The sequence below is a fragment of the Heterodontus francisci genome, chromosome 29 (assembly GCF_036365525.1).
Source record: "Heterodontus francisci isolate sHetFra1 chromosome 29, sHetFra1.hap1, whole genome shotgun sequence".
NCBI classification, from domain to species: domain Eukaryota; kingdom Metazoa; phylum Chordata; class Chondrichthyes; order Heterodontiformes; family Heterodontidae; genus Heterodontus; species Heterodontus francisci.
This window is the reverse complement of record NC_090399.1, coordinates 73,136,955-73,161,468: the sequence shown is the minus strand read 5'-3', so window position 1 is coordinate 73,161,468 and position 24,514 is coordinate 73,136,955.

The window sequence follows — 24,514 nt, the reverse complement described above, 5'->3', positions numbered from 1 at the left end:
AACAGGGTGAGAGTGCACTCTCCGTGTTGCACAAACTATAACCCAACAGGGTGAGAGTGCACTCTCCGTTGTGTACAGACTATCACCCAGCAGGATGAGAGTGCATTCTCCATGTTGTGCAGTTCATAACCCAACAGGGTGAGAGTGCACTCTCCATGTTGTACAGACTATACCCCAACAGAGTGAGAGAACACTCTCCATGTTGTACAGACGTGAATACAACAGGGTGAGAGTGCACTCTCCGTGTTGCACAGACTATCAACCATCAGGGTGAGGGTGCATTCTCCAAGTTGTGCAGTCCATAGCCCAACAGGGTGAGAGTGCACTCTCCATGTTGCACAGACCAGATCCCAACAAGGCGAGAGTGCACTCTCCATGTTGTACAGACCATAACCCAAAAGGGCGGGAATGCAGTCTCCATCTTGTGAAGACCATAACCCAACAGGGTGAGAGTGATCTATCTGTGTTGCACAGACTTTAACCCAACAGGGTGAGAGTGCACTCTCCATGTTGAACAGACCATAATCCAACAAGGTGAGAGTGCATTCTCCATGTTGTACAGACTGTAACCCAACATGGTGAGCGTGCACTCTCCATGTTGTGCAGACCGTATCCCAACAGGGTGAGAGTGGACTCGCTATGTTGTACAGACTGTAACCCAACAGGGTGAGAGTGCACTCTCCATTTTATACTGACAAGAAACCAACAGGGTGAGAATGCATTCTCCGTGTTGGACAGATGAGAACCCAACAGGATGAGAGTGCATTCTCCATGTGGTGCACACAATAACCCAACAGGATGAGAGTGCACTCTCCATGTTGTACAGACAACAACCCAACAGGGTGAGGGAGCACTCTCCATGTTGTACAAACTATAACCCAACAAGGTGAGAGTGCACTCTCTGTGTTGTACAGATGAGAACCCAACAGGGTGAGAGTGCATTCTCCATTTTACACTGATGAGAACCCAACAGGGTGAGAGTGCACTTTCCATGTTGTACAGACCAGAACCCAACAGGGCACGCTCCATTTTGAACAGACCATAACCAAAAAGGGCGAGAGTGCTCTCTCCTAGTTGCACAGACCATAATCCAACAGGGTGAGAGTGCACTCTCCATGTTGTAAAGACCAGAACCCAACAGAGCAAGAGTGCGCTCTCCATGTTGTACAGACCATAATCCAACAGGGTGACAGTGCACTCTCCATGTAGTACAGACTATAACCCAACATGGTGAGAGTGCACTCTACATGTTGTACAGACTATACCCCAACAGAGTGAGAGTGCACTCTCCACGTTGTACAGACCATAACCCAAAAGGGCGGGACTGCACTCTCCATGTTGTGCAGACGAGACCCCAACAGGGTGAGAGTGCAATCTCCATGTTCTGCAGACCAGAACCCAACAGGGCGAGATTGCACTCTCCATGTTGTGCAGACCAGAACCCAACAGGGTGAGAGTGCACTCTCCATTTTGTACATACCATAACCCAACAGGGTGAGAGTGCACTCTCCATTTTGAACAGACCATAATCCAAAAGGATAAGAGTGCACTCTCCATGTTGTACAGACCAGAACCCAACAGGGCGAGTGTGCACTCTGCCTGTTGTATAGATGAGCACCCAACAGGGTGAGAGAGATCAGTCTATGTTGCACAGACTATACCCCAACAGAGTGAGAGAGCACTCTCCATGTTGTACAGACCATAATCCAACAGGGTGAGAGTGCACTCTCCGTGTTGCACAAACTATAACCCAACAGGGTGAGAGTGCACTCTCCGTTGTGTACAGACTATCACCCAGCAGGATGAGAGTGCATTCTCCATGTTGTGCAGTTCATAACCCAACAGGGTAAGAGTGCACTCTCCATGTTGTGCAGACCATAACCCAACAAGGCGAGAGTGCACACTCTATGCTTTACAGACTATAACCCAACAGAGTGAGAGTGCACTCTCCATGTTGTGTAGACGAAACCCCAACAGAGAGAGAGTGCATTCTCCATGTTGTACAGACTATAACCCAAAAGGGCGGGAATGCAGTCTCCATCTAGTACAGACGATAACCCAACAGGGTGAGAGTGATCTATCTGTGTTGTGCAGACATTAACCCAATCGGGTGAGAGTGCACTCTCCATGTTATACAGACCATAATCCAACAGCGTGAGAGTGCACTCTCCATGTTGTACAGACCATAACCCAACAAGGCGAGAGTGCACTCTCTATGCTTTACATACTATACCCCAACAGAGGGAGAGTGCACTCTCCATGTTGTACAGACTACAACCCAAAAGGGCGGGAATGCAGTCTCCATCTCGTACAGACTATAACCCAACAGGGTGAGAGTGATCTATCTATGTTGTGCAGACATTAACCCAATAGGGTGAGAGTGCACTCTCCATGTTGTACAGACCATAATCCAACAGCGTGAGAGTGCACTCTCTATGCTGTACAGACCTTCATCCAACAGCGTGAGAGTGCACTGTCCACGTTGTACAGACGAGAACCCAACAAGGCAGGAATGCACTCTCCATCTTGTACCGACTATAACCCAACAGGGTGAGAGTGATTTCTCTGTGTTGTACAGACTTTAACACAACAGGGTGAGTGCGCCCTCTCAATGTTGTACAGACCGTATCCCAACAGGGTGAGAGTGGACTCTCTATGTTGCACAGACTGTAACCCAACAGGGTGAGAGTGCACTCTCCATATTGTACAGGCTATAACCCAACAGGGCAGGACTGCACTCTCCATGTTGTTCAGACAAAAAGATGAGAGTGCACTCTCCATGTTGTACAGGCTATAACCCAACAGGGCGGGACAGCACTCTCCATGTTGCACAGACCGTATCCCAACAGGGTGAGAGTGGACTCTCTATGTTGTACAGACTGTAACCCAACAGAGTGAGAATGCACTCTCCATGTTGTACAGGCTATAACCCAACAAGGCAGGACTGCACTCTCCATGTTGTACAGACCGTATCCCAACAGGGTGAGAGTGGACTCTCTATGTTGTACAGACTGTAACCCAACATGGTGAGAGTGGACTCTCCATTTTATACTGACGAGAAATCAACAGGGTGAGAATGCATTCTCCGTGTTGGACAGATGAGACCCCAACAGGATGCGATTGCACTCTCCATGTTGTGCACACAATAACCCAACAGGGTGAGAATGCACTCGACATGTTGTACAAACTATAACCCAACAGGGAGAGAGTGCACTCTCCATGTTGTACAGATGAGAACCCAACAGGGTGAGAGTGCAGTCTCCATTTTGTACAGACCAGAACCCGACAGGGCACTCTCCATTTTGCACAGACCATAATCCAACAGGGTGAGAATGCACTCTCCATGTTGTACAGACCATAACCCAACAGGGCGAGAGTGTACTCTCCATGTTGAACAGACCATCATCCAAAAGGATAAGAGTGCACTCTCCATGTGGTACAGACCGTAACCCAACAGGGGGAGAGCGCACTCTCCATGTTGTCCAGACTATAAGCCAACAGGGTGAGAGTGCACTCTCCATGCTGTAAAGTTCAGAACCCAACAGGGCACTCTCCATGTCGTACAGACCACAACCCAACAGGGCGAGATTGCATTCTCCATGTTGTACAGACGAGAACCCAACAGGGTGAGAGTGCACTCTCCATGTTGAGCAGACCATAACCCAACAGGGCGAGATTGCACTCTGCATTTTGAACAGACCATAAACCAAAAGGATAAGAGTGCACTCTGCATGTTCCACAGACCAGAACCCAACAGGACGAGTGTGCACTCTCCATGTTGCACAGACCGTAACCAGATAGGGGGAGAATGCACTCTCCATGTTGTACAGACCATAACCCAACAGGGTGAAAGTGCACTCTGCCTGTTATACAGACTACAACCCAACAGGGCGGGAATGCACTCTCCATGTTGTGCAGACCATAATCCAACAGGGTGATAGTGTACTCTCCATGTTGTACAGATCATAACCCAACAAGGCGAGAGTGCACTCTCCATGTTGTACTGACTTTTACCCAAAAGGGTGAGAGTGCACTCTCCATGTTGTACAGACTATACCCCAACAGAGTGAGAGAACACTCTCCATGTTGTACAGACGTGAATACAACAGGGTGAGATTGCACTCTCCGTGTTGTACAGACTACAACCCAACAGGGTGAGAGTGCACTCTCCGTGTTGCACAGACTATCAACCATCAGGGTGAGGGTGCATTCTCCAAGTTGTGCAGTCCATAGCCCAACAGGGTGAGAGTGCACTCTCCATGTTGCACAGACCAGATCCCAACAAGGCGAGAGTGCACTCTCCATGTTGTACAGACCATAACCCAAAAGGGCGGGAATGCAGTCTCCATCTTGTGAAGACCATAACCCAACAGGGTGAGAGTGATCTATCTGTGTTGCACAGACTTTAACCCAACAGGGTGAGAGTGCACTCTCCATGTTGAACAGACCATAATCCAACAAGGTGAGAGTGCATTCTCCATGTTGTACAGACTGTAACCCAACATGGTGAGCGTGCACTCTCCATGTTGTGCAGACCGTATCCCAACAGGGTGAGAGTGGACTCGCTATGTTGTACAGACTGTAACCCAACAGGGTGAGAGTGCACTCTCCATTTTATACTGACAAGAAACCAACAGGGTGAGAATGCATTCTCCGTGTTGGACAGATGAGAACCCAACAGGATGAGAGTGCATTCTCCATGTGGTGCACACAATAAACCAACAGGATGAGAGTGCACTCTCCATGTTGTACAGACAACAACCCAACAGGGTGAGGGAGCACTCTCCATGTTGTACAAACTATAACCCAACAAGGTGAGAGTGCACTCTCTGTGTTGTACAGATGAGAACCCAACAGGGTGAGAGTGCATTCTCCATTTTACACTGATGAGAACCCAACAGGGTGAGAGTGCACTTTCCATGTTGTACAGACCAGAACCCAACAGGGCACGCTCCATTTTGAACAGACCATAACCAAAAAGGGCGAGAGTGCTCTCTCCTAGTTGCACAGACCATAATCCAACAGGGTGAGAGTGCACTCTCCATGTTGTAAAGACCAGAACCCAACAGAGCAAGAGTGCGCTCTCCATGTTGTACAGACCATAATCCAACAGGGTGACAGTGCACTCTCCATGTAGTACAGACTATAACCCAACATGGTGAGAGTGCACTCTACATGTTGTACAGACTATACCCCAACAGAGTGAGAGTGCACTCTCCACGTTGTACAGACCATAACCCAAAAGGGCGGGACTGCACTCTCCATGTTGTGCAGACGAGAACCCAACAGGGTGAGAGTGCAATCTCCATGTTCTGCAGACCAGAACCCAACAGGGCGAGATTGCACTCTCCATGTTGTGCAGACCAGAACCCAACAGGGTGAGAGTGCACTCTCCATTTTGTACATACCATAACCCAACAGGGCGAGAGTGCACTCTCCATTTTGAACAGACCATAATCCAAAAGGATAAGAGTGCACTCTCCATATTGTACAGACCAGAACCCAACAGGGCGAGTGTGCACTCTGCCTGTTGTATAGATGAGCACCCAACAGGGTGAGAGAGATCAGTCTATGTTGCACAGACTATACCCCAACAGAGTGAGAGAGCACTCTCCATGTTGTACAGACCATAATCCAACATGGTGAGAGTGCACTCTCCGTGTTGCACAAACTATAACCCAACAGGGTGAGAGTGCACTCTCCGTTGTGTACAGACTATCACCCAGCAGGATGAGAGTGCATTCTCCATGTTGTGCAGTTCATAATCCAACAGGGTAAGAGTGCACTCTCCATGTTGTGCAGACCATAACACAACAAGGCGAGAGTGCACACTCTATGCTTTACAGACTATAACCCAACAGAGTGAGAGTGCACTCTCCATGTTGTGTAGACGAAACCCCAACAGAGAGAGAGTGCATTCTCCATGTTGTACAGACTATAACCCAAAAGGGCGGGAATGCAGTCTCCATCTAGTACAGACGATAACCCAACAGGGTGAGAGTGATCTATCTGTGTTGTACAGACATTAACCCAATCAGGTGAGAGTGCACTCTCCATGTTATACAGACCATAATCCAACAGCGTGAGAGTGCACTCTCCATGTTGTACAGACCATAACCCAACAAGGTGAGAGTGCACTCTCCATGTTGTACAAACTGTAACCCAACAGGGTGAGTGTGCCCTCTCCATGTTGTGCAGACCGTATGCGAACAGGGTGAGAGTGCACTCTCTATGTTGTACAGACTGTAATTCAACAGGGTGAGAGTGCACTCTCCATGTTGTAAAGACCAGAACCCAACAGAGCAAGAGTACGCTCTCCATGTTGTACAGACCATAATCCAACAAGGTGACAGTGCACTCTCCATGTAGTACAGACTATAACCCAACATGGTAAGAGTGCACTCTCCATGTAGTACAGACTATCAACCAACATGGTGAGAGTGCACTCTGCATGTTGTACAGACTATACCCCAACAGAGTGAGAGTGCACTCTCCACGTTGTACAGACCATAACCCAAAAGGGCGGGACTGCACTCTCCATGTTGTGCAGACGAGAACCCAACAGGGTGAGAGTGCAATCTCCATATTCTGCAGACCAGAACCCAACAGGGCGAGATTGCACTCTCCATTTTGTACATACCATAACCCAACAGGGCGAGAGTGCACTCTCCATTTTGAACAGACCATAATCCAAAAGGATAAGAGTGCACTCTCCATGTTGTACAGACCAGAACCCAACAGGGCGAGTGTGCACTCTGCCTGTTGTATAGATGAGCACCCAACAGGGTGAGAGAGATCAGTCTATGTTGCACAGACTATACCCCAACAGAGTGAGAGAGCCCTCTCCATGTTGTACAGACCATAATCCAACAGGGTGAGAGTGCACTCTCCGTGTTGCACAGACTATAACCCAACAGGGTGAGAGTGCACTCTCCGTTGTGTACAGACTATCACCCAGCAGGGTGAGAGTGCATTCTCCATGTTGTGCAGTTCATAATCCAACAGGGTAAGAGTGCACTCTCCATGTTGTGCAGACCATAACCCAACAAGGCGAGAGTGCACACTCCATGCTTTACAGACTATAACCCAACAGGGTGAGAGTGCACTCTCCATGTTGTGCAGACGAAACCCCAACAGAGAGAGAGTGCATTCTCCATGTTGTACAGACTATAACCCAAAAGGGTGAGCGTGATCTATCTGTGTTGCACAGACTTTAACCCAACAGGGTGAGAGTGCACTCTCCATCTTGTACAGACCATAACCCAACAAGGTGAGAGTGCACTGTCCACGTTGTGCAGACGAGAACCCAACAGGGTGAGAGTGCGCTCTCCATGTTGTACAAACTGTAACCCAACAGGGTGAGAGCGCACTCTCCATGTGGTACAGACCGTAACCCAACAGGGGGAGAGCGCACTCTCCATGTTGTACAGACTATAAGCCAACAGGGTGAGAGTGCACTCTCCATGCTGTAAAGATCAGAACCCAACAGTGTGAGAGTGCAGTCTCCATTTTGTGCAGACCAGAACCCGACAGGGCACTCTCCATTTTGCACAGACCATAACCCAACAGGGCGAGAGTGTACTCTCCATGTTGAACAGACCATCATCCAAAAGGATAAGAGTGCACTCTCCATGTGGTACAGACCGTAACCCAACAGGGGGAGAGCGCACTCTCCATGTTGTACAGACTATAAGCCAACAGGGTGAGAGTGCACTCTCCATGCTGTAAAGATCAGAACCCAACAGTGTGAGAGTGCAGTCTCCATTTTGTGCAGACCAGAACCCGACAGGGCACTCTCCATTTTGCACAGACCATAATCCAACAGGGTGAGAGTGCACTCTCCATGTTGTACAGACCATAACCCAACAGGGCGAGAGTGTACTCTCCATGTTGAACAGACCATCATCCAAAAGGATAAGAGTGCACTCTCCATGTGGTACAGACCGTAACCCAACAGGGGGAGAGCGCACTCTCCATGTTGTACAGACTATAAGCCAACAGGGTGAGAGTGCACTCTCCATGCTGTAAAGATCAGAACCCAACAGGGCACTCTCCATGTCGGACAGACCATAACCCAACATGGCGAGATTGCATTCTCCATGTTGTACAGACGAGAACCCAACAGGGTGAGAGTGCAATCTCCATATTCTGCAGACCAGAACCCAACAGGGCGAGATTGCACTCTCCATTTTGTACATACCATAACCCAACAGGGCGAGAGTGCACTCTCCATTTTGAACAGACCATAATCCAAAAGGATAAGAGTGCACTCTCCATGTTGTACAGACCAGAACCCAACAGGGCGAGTGTGCACTCTGCCTGTTGTATAGATGAGCACCCAACAGGGTGAGAGAGATCAGTCTATGTTGCACAGACTATACCCCAACAGAGTGAGAGAGCCCTCTCCATGTTGTACAGACCATAATCCAACAGGGTGAGAGTGCACTCTCCGTGTTGCACAGACTATAACCCAACAGGGTGAGAGTGCACTCTCCGTTGTGTACAGACTATCACCCAGCAGGGTGAGAGTGCATTCTCCATGTTGTGCAGTTCATAATCCAACAGGGTAAGAGTGCACTCTCCATGTTGTGCAGACCATAACCCAACAAGGCGAGAGTGCACACTCCATGCTTTACAGACTATAACCCAACAGGGTGAGAGTGCACTCTCCATGTTGTGCAGACGAAACCCCAACAGAGAGAGAGTGCATTCTCCATGTTGTACAGACTATAACCCAAAAGGGTGAGCGTGATCTATCTGTGTTGCACAGACTTTAACCCAACAGGGTGAGAGTGCACTCTCCATCTTGTACAGACCATAACCCAACAAGGTGAGAGTGCACTGTCCACGTTGTGCAGACGAGAACCCAACAGGGTGAGAGTGCGCTCTCCATGTTGTACAAACTGTAACCCAACAGGGTGAGAGCGCACTCTCCATGTGGTACAGACCGTAACCCAACAGGGGGAGAGCGCACTCTCCATGTTGTACAGACTATAAGCCAACAGGGTGAGAGTGCACTCTCCATGCTGTAAAGATCAGAACCCAACAGTGTGAGAGTGCAGTCTCCATTTTGTGCAGACCAGAACCCGACAGGGCACTCTCCATTTTGCACAGACCATAACCCAACAGGGCGAGAGTGTACTCTCCATGTTGAACAGACCATCATCCAAAAGGATAAGAGTGCACTCTCCATGTGGTACAGACCGTAACCCAACAGGGGGAGAGCGCACTCTCCATGTTGTACAGACTATAAGCCAACAGGGTGAGAGTGCACTCTCCATGCTGTAAAGATCAGAACCCAACAGTGTGAGAGTGCAGTCTCCATTTTGTGCAGACCAGAACCCGACAGGGCACTCTCCATTTTGCACAGACCATAATCCAACAGGGTGAGAGTGCACTCTCCATGTTGTACAGACCATAACCCAACAGGGCGAGAGTGTACTCTCCATGTTGAACAGACCATCATCCAAAAGGATAAGAGTGCACTCTCCATGTGGTACAGACCGTAACCCAACAGGGGGAGAGCGCACTCTCCATGTTGTACAGACTATAAGCCAACAGGGTGAGAGTGCACTCTCCATGCTGTAAAGATCAGAACCCAACAGGGCACTCTCCATGTCGGACAGACCATAACCCAACATGGCGAGATTGCATTCTCCATGTTGTACAGACGAGAACCCAACAGGGTGAGAGTGCACTGTTCATGTTGTGCAGACCATAACCCAACAGGGTGGGAATGCAGTCTCCATCTTGTGAAGACTATAACCCAACAGGGTGAGAGTGATCTATCTGTGTTGCACAGACTTTAACCCAACAGGGTGAGAGTGCACTCTCCATCTTGTACAGACCATAACCCAACAAGGTGAGAGTGCACTGTCCACGTTGTGCAGACGAGAACCCAACAGGGTGAGAGTGCGCTCTCCATGTTGTACAAACTGTAACCCAACAGGGTGAGTGTGCCCTCTCCATGTTGTGCAGACCGTATGCGAACAGGGTGAGAGTGCACTCTCTATGTTGTACAGACTGTAATTCAACAGGGTGAGAGTGCACTCTCCATTTTGTAAAGACCAGAACCCAACAGAGCAAGAGTACGCTCTCCATGTTGTACAGACCATAATCCAACAGGGTGACAGTGCACTCTCCATGTAGTACAGACTATAACCCAACATGGTAAGAGTGCACTCTCCATGTAGTACAGACTATCAACCAACATGGTGAGAGTGCACTCTGCATGTTGTACAGACTATACCCCAACAGAGTGAGAGTGCACTCTCCACGTTGTACAGACCATAACCCAAAAGGGCGGGACTGCACTCTCCATGTTGTACAGACTATAACCCAACAGATTTAGAGTGCACTCTCCATGTTGTACAGACGAGAACGCAACAGCGTGAGAATGCGCTCTGCGTGTTGTACAGACTATAACCCAACAATGCGAGAGTGCACTCTCCATGTTGTACAGACTAGAACACAGAAAAGCGGAACTGCAATCTCCATGTTGCACAGACTATAACCCAACTGGGTGAGAGTGCAGTCTCCATGTTGTACAGACCAGATCCCAACAGGGTGAGAGTGCACTCTCCATGTTGTACAGACCAGATCCCAACAGGGCGTGTGTGCACTCTCCATGTTGTAACACCATAACACAACAGAGCAAGAGTGCACTCTCCATTTTGAACAGAACATAACCCAACAGGGCGAGATTGCACTATCCATGTTGTCCAGACCATAATCCAACAGGGTTAGAGTGCACTCTCCATGTTGTACAGACCATAAGCCAACAAGGTGTGAGTGCACTCTCCATGTTGTGCAGACCATAACCCAACAGGGTGAGAGTGCACTCTCCATGTTGTACAGACCATAAGCCAACAAGGTGTGAGTGCACTCTCCATTTTGTACAGACCAGAACCCAACAGGGTGAGAGTGCACTCTCCATGTTGTACAGACCAGAACCCAACAGGGTGAGAGTGCACTCTCCATGTTGTGCAGACCATAACCCAACAGGGTGAGAGTGCACTCTCCATGTTGTACAGACCATAAGCCAACAAGGTGTGAGTGCACTCTCCATTTTGTACAGACCAGAACCCAACAGGGTGAGAGTGCACTCTCCATGTTGTACAGACCAGAACCCAACAGCGTGAGAGTGCACTCTCCATGTTGTACAGACCATAACCCAACAGAGTGAGAGTGCGCTCTCCATGTTGTACCGACCATAATCTCTCAGGGTAAGAGTGTACTCTCCATGTTGTACAGACCAAACCCAACAGGGTGAGAGTGCACTCTGCATTTTGTACAGACCAGAACCCAACAGGGCGAGAGTGCACTCTCCATGTTGTATAGACCAGAACCCAACAGGGTGAGAGTGCACTCTCCATGTTGTGCAGACCAGAACCCAACAGGGTGAGAGTGCACTCTCCATGTTGTACAGACCAGAACCCAACAGGGTGAGAGTGCACTCTCCATGTTGTACAGACCATAACCCAACAGAGTGAGAGTGCGCTCTCCATGTTGTACCGACCATAATCTCTCAGGGTAAGAGTGTCCTCTCCATGTTGTACAGACCAAACCCAACAGGGTGAGAGTGCACTCTGCATTTTGTACAGACCAGAACCCAACAGGGTGAGAGTGCACTCTCCATGCTGTAAAGATCAGAACCCAACAGGGCACTCTCCATGTCAGACAGACCATAACCCAACAGGGCGAGATTGCATTCTCCATGTTGTACAGACGAGAACCCAACAGGGTGAGAGTGCACTCTCCATGTTGTGCAGACCATAACCCAACAAGGCGGGCATGCAGTCTCCATCTTGTGAAGACTATAACCCAACAAGGTGAGAGTGGTCTATCTGTGTTGCACAGACTTTAACCCAACAGGGTGAGAGTGCACTCTCCATGTTGTACAGACCATAATCCAACAAGGTGAGAGTGCATTGTCCACGTTGTACAGACGAGAACCCAACAGGGTGAGAGTGCGCTCTCCATGTTGTACAAACTGTAACCCAACAGGGTGAGTGTGCCCTCTCCATGTTGTGCAGACCGTATGCGAACAGGGTGAGAGTGGACTCTCTATGTTGTACAAACTGTAATTCAACATGGTGAGATTGCACTCTCCATGTTGTACAGACGACAACCAACAGGGCGGGAATGCACTCTCCATCTTGTACAGACTTTCACACAACAGGGTGAGAGTGCACTCTCCATGTTGTACAGACCATAATCGAACAGAGTGAGAATGCAATCTCCACGTTGTACAGACTAGAACCCATGAGGGCTGGAATGCACTCTCCATCTTGTGCAGACGATAACCCAACAGAGTGAGAGTGATCTCTCTGTGTGGTACAGACCATAACCCAACAGGGTGAGTGTGCCCTCTCCATGTTGTACAGACCGTATCGCAACAGGGTGACAGTGGACTCTCTATGTTGGACAGACAAAAAGCCAACAAGGTGAGAGTGCATTCTCCATGTTGTACAGACTGTAACCCAACATGGTGAGCGTGCACTCTCCATGTTGTGCAGACCGTATCCCAACAGGGTGAGAGTGGACTCTCTATGTTGTACAGACTGTAACCCAACAGGGTGAGAGTGCACTCTCCATTTTATACTGACAAGAAACCAACAGGGTGAGAATGCATTCTCCGTGTTGGACAGATGAGAACCCAACAGGATGAGAGTGCATTCTCCATGTGGTGCACACAATAACCCAACAGGATGAGAGTGCACTCTCCATGTTGTACAGACAACAACCCAACAGGGTGAGGGAGCACTCTCCATGTTGTACAAACTATAACCCAACAGGGTGAGAGTGCACTCTCTGTGTTGTACAGATGAGAACCCAACAGGGTGAGAGTGCATTCTCCATTTTACACTGATGAGAACCCAACAGGGTGAGAGTGCACTTTCCATGTTGTACAGACCAGAACCTGACAGGGCACGCTCCATTTTGAACAGACCATAACCAAAAAGGGCGAGAGTGCTCTCTCCTAGTTGCACAGACCATAATCCAACAGGGTGAGAGTGCACTCTCCATGTTGTAAAGACCAGAACCCAACAGAGCAAGAGTGCGCTCTCCATGTTATACAGACCATAATCCAACAAGGTGACAGTGCACTCTCCATGTAGTACAGACTATAACCCAACATGGTAAGAGTGCACTCTCCATGTAGTACAGACTATCACCCAACATGGTGAGAGTGCACTCTGCATGTTGTACAGACTATACCCCAACAGAGTGAGAGTGCACTCTCCACGTTGTACAGACCATAACCCAAAAGGGCGGGACTGCACTCTCCATGTTGTGCAGACGAGAACCCAACAGGGTGAGAGTGCAATCTCCATATTCTGCAGACCAGAACCCAACAGGGCGAGATTGCACTCTCCATTTTGTACATACCATAACCCAACAGGGCGAGAGTGCACTCTCCATTTTGAACAGACCATAATCCAAAAGGATAAGAGTGCACTCTCCATGTTGTACAGACCAGAACCCAACAGGGCGAGTGTGCACTCTGCCTGTTGTATAGATGAGCACCCAACAGGGTGAGAGAGATCAGTCTATGTTGCACAGACTATACCCCAACAGAGTGAGAGAGCCCTCTCCATGTTGTACAGACCATAATCCAACAGGGTGAGAGTGCACTCTCCGTGTTGCACAGACTATAACCCAACAGGGTGAGAGTGCACTCTCCGTTGTGTACAGACTATCACCCAGCAGGGTGAGAGTGCATTCTCCATGTTGTGCAGTTCATAATCCAACAGGGTAAGAGTGCACTCTCCATGTTGTGCAGACCATAACCCAACAAGGCGAGAGTGCACACTCCATGCTTTACAGACTATAACCCAACAGGGTGAGAGTGCACTCTCCATGTTGTGCAGACGAAACCCCAACAGAGAGAGAGTGCATTCTCCATGTTGTACAGACTATAACCCAAAAGGGTGAGAGTGATCTATCTGTGTTGCACAGACTTTAACCCAACAGGGTGAGAGTGCACTCTCCATCTTGTACAGACCATAACCCAACAAGGTGAGAGTGCACTGTACACGTTGTGCAGACGAGAACCCAACAGGGTGAGAGTGCGCTCTCCATGTTGTACAAACTGTAACCCAACAGGGTGAGAGCACACTCTCCATGTGGTACAGACTGTAACCCAACAGGGGGAGAGCGCACTCTCCATGTTGTACAGACTATAAGCCAACAGGGTGAGAGTGCACTCTCCATGCTGTAAAGATCAGAACCCAACAGGGCACTCTCCATGTCGGACAGACCATAACCCAACATGGCGAGATTGCATTCTCCATGTTGTACAGATGAGAACCCAACAGGGTGAGAGTGCACTGTTCATGTTGTGCAGACCATAACCCAACAGGGTGGGAATGCAGTCTCCATCTTGTGAAGACTATAACCCAACAGGGTGAGAGTGATCTATCTGTGTTGCACAGACTTTAACCCAACAGGGTGAGAGTGCACTCTCCATCTTGTACAGACCATAACCCAACAAGGTGAGAGTGCACTGTCCACGTTGTGCAGACGAGAACCCAACAGGGTGAGAGTGCGCTCTCCATGTTGTACAAACTGTAACCCAACAGGGTGAGTGTGCCCTCTCCATGTTGTGCAGACCGTATGCGAACAGGGTGAGAGTGCACCCTCTATGTTGTACAGACTGTAATTCAACAGGGTGAGAGTGCACTCTCCATGTTGTAAAGACCAGAACCCAACAGAGCAAGAGTACGCTCTCCATGTTGTGCAGACCAAACCCAACAGGGTGAGAGTGCACTCTGCATTTTGTACAGACCAGAACCCAACAGGGCGAGAGTGCACTCTCCATGTTGTACAGGCCGTAACCCAACAGGATGAGAGTGCACTCTCCATGTTGTATAGACCAGAACCCAACAGGGTGAGAGTGCACTCTCCATGTTGTGCAGACCAGAACCCAACAGGGTGAGAGTGCACTCTCCATGTTGTACAGACCAGAACCCAACAGGGTGAGAGTGCACTCTCCATGTTGTACAGACCATAACCCAACAGAGTGAGAGTGCACTCTCCATGTTGTACCGACCATAATCTCTCAGGGTAAGAGTGTCCTCTCCATGTTGTACAGACCAAACCCAACAGGGTGAGAGTGCACTCTGCATTTTGTACAGACCAGAACCCAACAGGGCGAGAGTGCACTCTCCATGTTGTGCAGACCAGAACCCAACAGGGGGAGAGTGCACTCTCCATGTTGTACAGACCAGAACCCAACAGGGTGAGAGTGCACTCTCCATGTTGTACAGACCTTAACCCAACAGAGTGAGAGTGCGCTCTCCATGTTGTACCGACCATAATCTCTCAGGGTAAGAGTGTACTCTCCATGTTGTACAGACCAAACCCAACAGGGTGAGAGTGCACTCTGCATTTTGTACAGACCAGAACCCAACAGGGTGAGAGTGCACTCTCCATGTTGTGCAGACCAGAACCCAACAGGGCGAGAGTGCACTCTCCATGTTCTCATGATTATAATCCAACAGAGTGAGATTGCGTCACCCTGTTATACAGACTGTAACGCAGCAGTGTGGAGCTCATTTGCAGATATTTACTCTTGGACACACTGGTGTTTTGGATACCAGAATTCTCCTAAAAACCTGCAATACTTTTTTTTTAAACCTCAGCATCTATTTGTCTCTCTGAGATCAATATCTTTAATTGCATTTTAAAGTTTCCTGTATCTTCTTTTCCACATTTTTCCCTGCAGCCGAAAAAACACTTCATTAAAATATCAATTTCATTAAATTCCGAACAGTAAAACTCATATTTACATACTTTCCTCTTTCATTTTAAATGATTTGTTTCAAAATGTTTTGGAACAAGGTCAAGGTTAATTTAATCCTTTTCTGTTTCTTACAGTTAACTTGGTGGCGATTGTGATTTTGTATCGAGGAAAGTGCGGTCTCTCCAAATGTATCACTCACTATCTGGTGGCCATGGCAGTGGCGGATCTAATGGTGATTATCATCCATGTGATATTACACCGGATTAATATCATGTACTTTCCAGTTAGTTTCCTGTTTATAACTCCTGTGTGTATGCTAAACCTTGTTGCAGACTCTGTAGCTACAGACTGTTCTGTCTGGTTTACTGTTGCCTTCACTTTTGATCGCTTTGTAACAATTTGCTGTCAGAAGCTACAATCAAAATATAACACCAAGAAAACAGCGTCTGTGGTTATCACCACTGTATTTGTGGTGAGTTGTATCAAGAGTTTTCCCTTTTACTTTGCAGGTGAACCTGTATTTATAATTGACAACGTGCCTTGGTATTGTGTTTTCACAGCTGATTATCGCACCTCCCCCTTGTGGAGAGCCAACATATGTATCAACAGGATAATAACCCCTCTATTACCAATCCTGTTAATTGTGTTGTTCAATGCTTTGACCATCAGACACATTATAATGGCAAATAGAGTTCGCAGTGGTCTCCGGAGAATCACTGAGAATCAGAATGATCCAGAGGTGAAGAATCGAAGGAAATCCATGATATTGCTTTTCACTATTTCTGCCAATTTCATATTATTGTGGATGATATTTGTTGTCTATTCGATAAACTGGCCAGTGGTAAACTATTCTTACACCGACAAATATTACAGTAACCCAAAATATATTGTCCAACAAGTTGGCTTTATGTTGCTGCTTCTCAGTTCCTGCACAAACACTTGTATCTATGGACTGATGCAGAGGAAATTCAGAGAGGAGCTGAAAAATGGGATAAAATATTTGTTTACACTGAATGGGAAATTGTGTCAATAACAAATAATAAACATTGATCTGGAGCAGGGCTTATAGGTTTATAAGTCACTGCTTTTATATTCCTGAAATCCTTGTGGGCACATGAAGGAGAATGAGAAGACTGAGTATCTTTATCAAGATTTTGGATTGTGATGTAGAACGATCATAATATTAAAGATAAAATTAATGTGTGTAAATTAAGCAGTGTCACATGAAATGTTTTATTGTAAATTTAACTGCTAGATTTGTGTAGTTACAGCCACTGTACACCATCAATAATTCCCCATAAAGGAGCAGTAACATTAAATCACATATTCTGTCCCCTTAGAACAAGCTCAGGCAAGGATTTTCTGGTAATCATTGCAATTCACCTTTGGATTAATACATGGCAATTAACTTTACTCACATGGTTAGAGAAGGTGTAAATACAGAAAAGAATGTTCCTCAAAAAGAGGCCAAAATAGTTCAAAATGTTAGAGAAACATTTAGTCTTTGTTGATACCTTTACTGTCCTATTCACTCATAGAATGTCCTGTTCTGGCCTCATATTTGCTGTTAATAGTCCATGGGATGGATTCTTGAGTGTTTCTCCTCCACATCTGGTTCATGCTGGAACACATGAAGCAGCCTCACTATCCACTATCTGGCCATTTCTCCAGGGTCATCCTGGAATGCAAAGATATCCCCTGTGTCTCTTCTTCTCTACCATCAGACTTTATAAACCCGTCTCCCTTACCTCCTCCTCCCTTACCTCCAACAACATGTGAAAAATCCAGCAGCTTCTTGGCCTCTGTCGTTGAGAGCAACTGTTCACCTGCTCCTGTTGAAATCAGTCTTCGAGTGTTCACCAAACCAACCCTTTCTGTGCTGAAGTAACTGCTTTCACCAATCTCTCTCCGATCTCTCCACAATCTCGATGTAAATTTGTCCAATCCATGAAAGCTGCCTCCTGAAGCCTTGAGCTTGTTTCTACTCCAACAATAACTGTTTCTGTTTTTGGTCCCCATATTAGTTGATATTTGACAGGTGTCTTTACTCTCAACTTCTTCCCCATCCCTTTCAAAACCACAATTGCTGAAAAGAGTGAAGGCTGTAGAGAAAGTTAGAAGGTGTTGGGGGTACTTTACAAAGTAATTAGGAGAGCTCCTCCCACCTTCTGGGAGCGGAGCGGACCTGTGTGAGAGCAGTCAGAGACCTTCCAGCGTGCCGGAGTTTTGAAAGAAAAGGCAAACGGTGACGTCAGAGGAGAGTTGCAAGGTGATTGGTTGCTGAGTAGCAGCTGTTAGAATATCTTAAAAAAAGGGGAACTTTTTTTTGTTGGAAAAAAATCTCTGGTGATAAAGTGAGTACTACGAAAGTGCTTTTTTTCACGACTTTCGGTTGAAGTGGACAGAACAAGGCCCCTAGTATAATTAGTATTTTTTAATGAAAGGAGTAACTAATTAACCTAAGGGTAAGTCATGACAGGGGAATTCAACCCCATGATCTGCTCATCCTGCGCTATGTGGGAAATCAGGGAGATGTAGCTTGGCTGGTGGTGAGAAGAGCCCTCCCCGTCAGATCCTTCCTGCACGCCCGAAGTCTCGCCCCCTCCGCACAATGCCCCCGTGGTGTCTGTGGTGGGGAAGAGACGGTTGCCCACCTTCTCCTGGAATGTGTCTTTGCAAAGCAGGTGTGGAAAGAGATGCAATGGTTTTTGTCAAGGTTCATCCCAAGCAGCTCTGGAACACAGGAGTCTGTGCTCTACGGGCTGTTCCCAGGGACACACACCGAGACAAACATCAACTGCTGCTGGAGGACTATCAATTCGGTGAAAGACGCCCTTTGGTCTGCCCGAAACTTGCTGGTCTTCCAGCGCAAAGAGTTGTCCACCACCGAATGTCGCAGAATGGCACATTCCAAGGTCCAGGACTACGTGCTGAGGGACGGACTAAAGCTTGGGGCAGCCTCAGCAAAGGCTCAATGGGGAAACACCACAGTGTAAGGTCCCCCCACCAAGCTGAACTGAGGGGCGGATCCATGGGAAACCCCTCGAACTGTATCGGGAAAATTTTGTGTGCTGTAAAATGCAAAAATGTATATGGCATGACAAATGAAATGGAAGGGTTGTGAGGAAACTCAGGATTGTATTGAAGGAAACTGATCACCTTTGCACTGTTTGTAATTTTTGACCTGATGCTGTTTGAAATTGGTAATGTATTTTTTACAGATTTTTATGAATAAAATATATTTTGGAAAAATATATAAAATCAGGGACTCTTCCAGTGTCCCTGGTGACCATGTGTACAGGAAGTGTATCCAGCTGCAGCTACTGGCTACCCGCATTACGAAGCTGGAGCTGCGGGTGGATTCATTGCGGAGCATCCGCGATGCTGAGGACATCGTAGATAGCACGTTTGGTGAGGTGGTCACACCGCAGGTAATGGCTGCACAGGCAGGAAAGAGATTGGTGACCACCAGACAGAGTAGTAGGCGCAGGTAGGTAGTGCAAGAGTCCCCTGTGGCCATCCTCCTCTCAAACCGATATACCACTTTGGATACTGTTGGGGGGGATGACCTCCTAGGGGAAAGCAGCGACAGCCGATTTCGTGGCAAGACGGAGGGCTCTGCTGCACAGCAGGGGAGGAAAAGGGTTGGAAGAGCTATAGTGATAGTGGATTCTATCGTAAGGGGTGCAGATCGGTGTTTCTGTGGCCACAAACAAGACTCCAGGATGGTATGTTCCCTCCCTGTTGCTAGGGTCAAGGATGTCTCAGAGCGGCTGCAGGACATTCTGAAAGGGGAGGGTGAGCAGCCAGAGCTCGTGGTCCATATTGGTACTAACGACATAGGCAGGAAGAGAGATGAGCTCCTGCAAAGTGAATATAGGGAGTTAGGCGGAAGGTTAAAAAGCAGGACCTCTAGGGTTGTAATCTCAAGATTACTCCCTGTGCCTCGTGCTAGTGTGGGTAGGAATAGGAGGATAAGGCAAATGAATGCGTGGCTGAAGAGCTGGTATAGGCGGGAGGTCTTCAGCTACTTGGATCATTGGGATCTCTTGTGGTGCAGAGGTGACCTGTACAAGAGGGACGGATTGCATCTAAACTGGAGGGGGACCAATATCCTTGCGGGGAGGTTTGCTAGTACTACTCGGTGGGGGGGGGGGGGGATTTAAACTAGTCTTGCAGGAGGGTGGGACCCAAAGTAGTAGTCTCTCAGATGAGATAGTTGAGGCAAATGTAGAAGTTAAAGCAAGCAAGTCCAGTAGGCAGGACTGAGCGTGTGGAAGGTCTGGTAGGCTAAACTGCATTTACTTTAATGCAAGAAGCCTTACAGGTAAGGCAGATGAACTCAGAGCATGGATCAGTACATGGGATTGTGATATTATAGCTATTACAGAAATGTGGTTGAGGGATGGGCAGGACTGGCAGCTCAATGTTCAAGGGTACTGATCCTTCCGGCGTGACAGAGGTGGAGGTAAGAGATGAGGGGGAGTTGCACTATTGATTAGGGAGGACTTCCCGGCAGTCCTTAAAGCGGATATCCCAGGGGGAATGACCAGCGAGGTCAAGTGGGTAGAACTTAGAAATAAAGGGGTGATCACTTTGATGGGATGATACTATAGGCCCCCCAATAGTCAGAAGGAAGTGGAGGAGCATATATGTAGGGAAATCACAGACAGGTGTAGGAATGATAGGGTTGTAATAGTAGGTGATTTTAACTTCCCTAATATTGACTGGGACTGCCTTAGTGCTAAGGGATCAGATGGGGAAGAATTTGTTAAGTGTGTCCAGGATAGTTTTCTGAAGCAATATGTGGATGGCTCTACTAGAGAAGGGGCTACACTCGACCTCCTCTTCGGAAATGAGGCAGGTGGTTGATGTGTCAGTGGGGGAGCACTTTGGGACCAGTGACCATAACTCTATTAGCTTCAAGATAGTTATGAAAAAGGATCGGACTGGTCCTCAGGTTGAAGTCCTAAATTGGGGAAGGCTAATTTCGATGGCACCAGACAGGAACTTTCAAAAGTTGAATGGGAGAGGCTGTTAACAGGTAAAGGGGCGTCTGGCAAGTGGGAGGCTTTGAAAAGTGAGATAGGAAGAGTTCAGGGCAGGCATGTTCCTGTTAGATGGAAGGGCAAGGCTGGCAAGTTTAGGGAACATTGGTTGACGAGGGATATTGAGGGTCTGGTCAGGACAAAGAAGGAGGCATATGTCAGGTATAGGCAGCTGGGATCGAACGAGTCCCTCGAGGTGTATAGGGGATGTAGGTGTACACTTAAGAAGGAAATTAGGAGGGCGAAAAGTGGCCATGAGATTTCCCTGGCAGATAAGATAAAGGAGAATCCTAAAAGATTCTATAAGTATATTAAGAGTAAAAGGATAGCTAGGGAGAGAGTAGGTCTCCTTAAGGATCAGTTTGGCAATCTATGTTTGGAGCCACGGGAAATTGGCGAGGTCTTAAATGAATATTTCTCGTCCGTATTTACCGTGGAGAAGGTCATGAAATCTAGGGAGTTCAAGGGAGGGAACAGCGATATCCTGGGGCATATCAACATTACAAAGGAGGAGGTTTCGAAGTGCATTAAGGTGTATAAATCCCCAGGGCCTGACCAGGTGTATCCTAGGATGATATGGGAAGCAAGGGAGGAGATTGCTGGGGTCCTGGCAGAGATTTTTTGTACCATCGTTAGCCATGGGTGAGGTACCGGAAGACTGGAGGATAGCTAATGTTGTGCCTTTATTGAAGAATGGCAGCAGGGATAAGCCAGGGAACTACAGGCCGGTGAGCCTTACATCACTGGTGGGAAAGTTATTGGAAGGCATTCTGAGAAACAGGATTTATATGCATCTGGAAAGGCATGGTCTGATTAGGAATCGTCAGCATGGCTTTGTGCGTGGGAAATCATGTCTCACGGATTTGATTGAGTTTTTCGAGGAGGTGACCAAGAGGACTGACGAGGGCAGGGTGGTGGTCGATGTCTACATGGACTTTAGCAAGGCCTTTGACAAGGTCCAGCATGGTAGGCTGGTCCAAAATATTCAAACACATGGGATCCTAGGTGAGCTAGCAACTTGGATACAAAATTGGCTTGGTGATTGGAGGCAGAGGGTGGTAGTGGAGGGTTGTTTTTCAGATTGGAGGCCGGTGACCAGTGGTGTGCCACAGGCATTGGTGCTGGGCCCTCTGTTGTTTGTCATATATATTAATGACTTGGATGTGAATGTAAGGGGCATGATTAGTAAGTTTGCAGATGACGCCAAAATTGGTGGGATAGTGGACAGTAAAGAAGGTTGTCTAAGGTTACAACAGGATGTAGATCAACTGGGAAAGTGGGCAAGGGACTGGCAAATGGAATTTAACGCAGTAAGTTTGTGGATGACACAAAGGTTGGTGGAGTTGCGGATAGTGATGAGGATTGTCAGAGGCTACAGCAGGATATAGATCGGTTGGAGACTTGGGCGGAGAAATGGCAGATAGAGTTTAATCCGGACAAATGTGAGGTAATGCATTTTGGAAGATCTAATGCAGGTGGGAAGTATACAGTAAATGGCAGAACCCTTAGGAGTATTGACAGGCAGAGAGATCTGGGCGTACAGGTCCACAGGTCACTGGAAGTGGCAACGGAGGTGGATAAGTTAGTTAAGAAGGCATACGGCATGCTTGCCATCATCAGTCGGGGCCTCGAGTATAAAAATAGGCAAGTCATGCTCCAGCTGTACAGAACTTTACTTAGGCCACACTTAGAATATTGCATGCAATTCTGGTCGCCACACTACCAGAAGGACGTGGAGGCTTTGGAGAGGGTACAGAAGAGGTTTACCAGGATGTTGCCTGGTCTGGAGTGCATTAGCTATGAGGAGAGGTTGGATAAACTCGGATTGTTTTCACTGGAACGACGGAGGTGGAGGGGCGAAATGATAGAGGTTTCCAAAATTATAAGCGGCATGGACAGAGTGGATAGTCAGAAGCTTTTTCCCAGGGTGGAAGAGTCAGGTACTAGGGGACATAGGTTTAAGGTGAGAGGGGCATAGTTTAGAGGGGATGTGCGAGGCAAGTTCTTTACACAGAGGGTGGTGAGTGCCTGGAACTTGTTGCCGGGGGAGGTGGTGGAAGCAGGTACCATAGAGACGTTTAAGAGGCCTCTTGACAAATCCATGAATAGGATGGGAATAGAGGGATATGGACCCCGGAAGTGCAGAAGGTTTTAGTTTAGGCAGGCATCAAAATCGGCGCAGGCTTGGAGGGCCGAATGGCCTGTTCCTGTGCTGTACTGTTCTTTGTTCTTTGTTCTTTGTTCAGACAAGTGCGAAGTGATGCATTTTGGGAGGTTAAACCAAGGCAGGACATATACAGTGAATGGCAGGGCCCTGGGAGTGATCTTGAGCAGAGAGACCTTGGGTGCAAGTGCATAGTTCCCTGAAAGTGGCAACACAGGTAGACAGGGTGGTGAAGAAGGCATATGGCATGGTTGCCTTCATCGGCCGAGGCATTGAGTACAAGAGTTGGGACGTCATGTTACAGTTGTACATAACGTTGTTTGGGCCGCATTTGGAGTACTGTGTGCAGTTATGGTCGTTGCACTACAGGAAAGATGTGATTAAGCTAGAGAGGGTGCAGAAAAGATTCACAGGGATGCTGCATTGTTTGGAGGGCTTGAGTTATTAAGAGAGATTGGATAGGCTGGGTCTGTTTTCCTTGGAGCAAAGGAGGCTGAGAGGGGACATGATAGGGGTATATAAAATTATGAGGGGCATAGATAGGGTAGATAGCCAGAGTCTGTTTCCCATGGTAGAGGTGACTAAAACTAGAGGGCATAGATTTAAGTTGAGAGGGAGGAGGTTTAAAGGGGATCAAAGGGGTAAAATTTTCACACAAGGAATAGTGGGTATCTAGAATGAGCTGCCTGAGGAGGTGGTGGAGGCAGGAACAGTAGCGACATTTAAGAGGCATCTGGACAGGTAATTGAATGAGCAAAGCATAGAGAGATATGGAATTAATGCAAGCAGGTGGGATTAATATATATAGGTATTATGGCCTCCATGGACGCGGTGGGCCGACGGGCCTGTTTCTGTGCTGTACGACTCTATGAGAGCGAAGAGGGGGCATGAAACAACACTGGTGCGCAAGATAAAGGAAAATCCCAAGGTGTTTTTTATGTATTTTAAGGGCAAGAAGATAGCCAGGGAAAGAGTAGGGCCCATTAGGGACGAGAGTCGCAATCTGTGTGTGGAGCTGGAGCATGTAGGTGAGGTTTTAAATGATTAATTTTCATCTGTGTTCATGATGGATAAGGACAGTGCAGGTGTAGAGATCAGAGAAGGGGATTGTGATATACTTGAACAGATTAGAATTGAAAGGGAGGAGGTATTAATGGTTTTATCGGGCTTAAAAGTGGATAAATCCCCAGGCCCAGATGAGATGTTTCCCAGGCTGCTACATGAGGCATGAGAGGAGATTGCAGGGGCTCTGACACAAATTTTCAAATCATCTCTGTCTACAACAGAGTTACCAGAGGACTGGAGGACAAGGAATGTGGTACCATTATTCCAGAAGGGTAGTAGGGATAAATCAGATAATTACAAGCCAGTGAGTCTAACATCAGTGGTTGGGAAGCTATTGGAAAAAATTCTGAGGGACAGGATTAATCTCCACTTGGAAAGGCAGGGATTAATCAAGGATAGTCAACATGGATTTGTCAGGGGGAGATCATGTCTAACGAACATGATTGAATTTTTCGAGGAGGTGACTCGATGTGTAGACGAGGGGAAAGT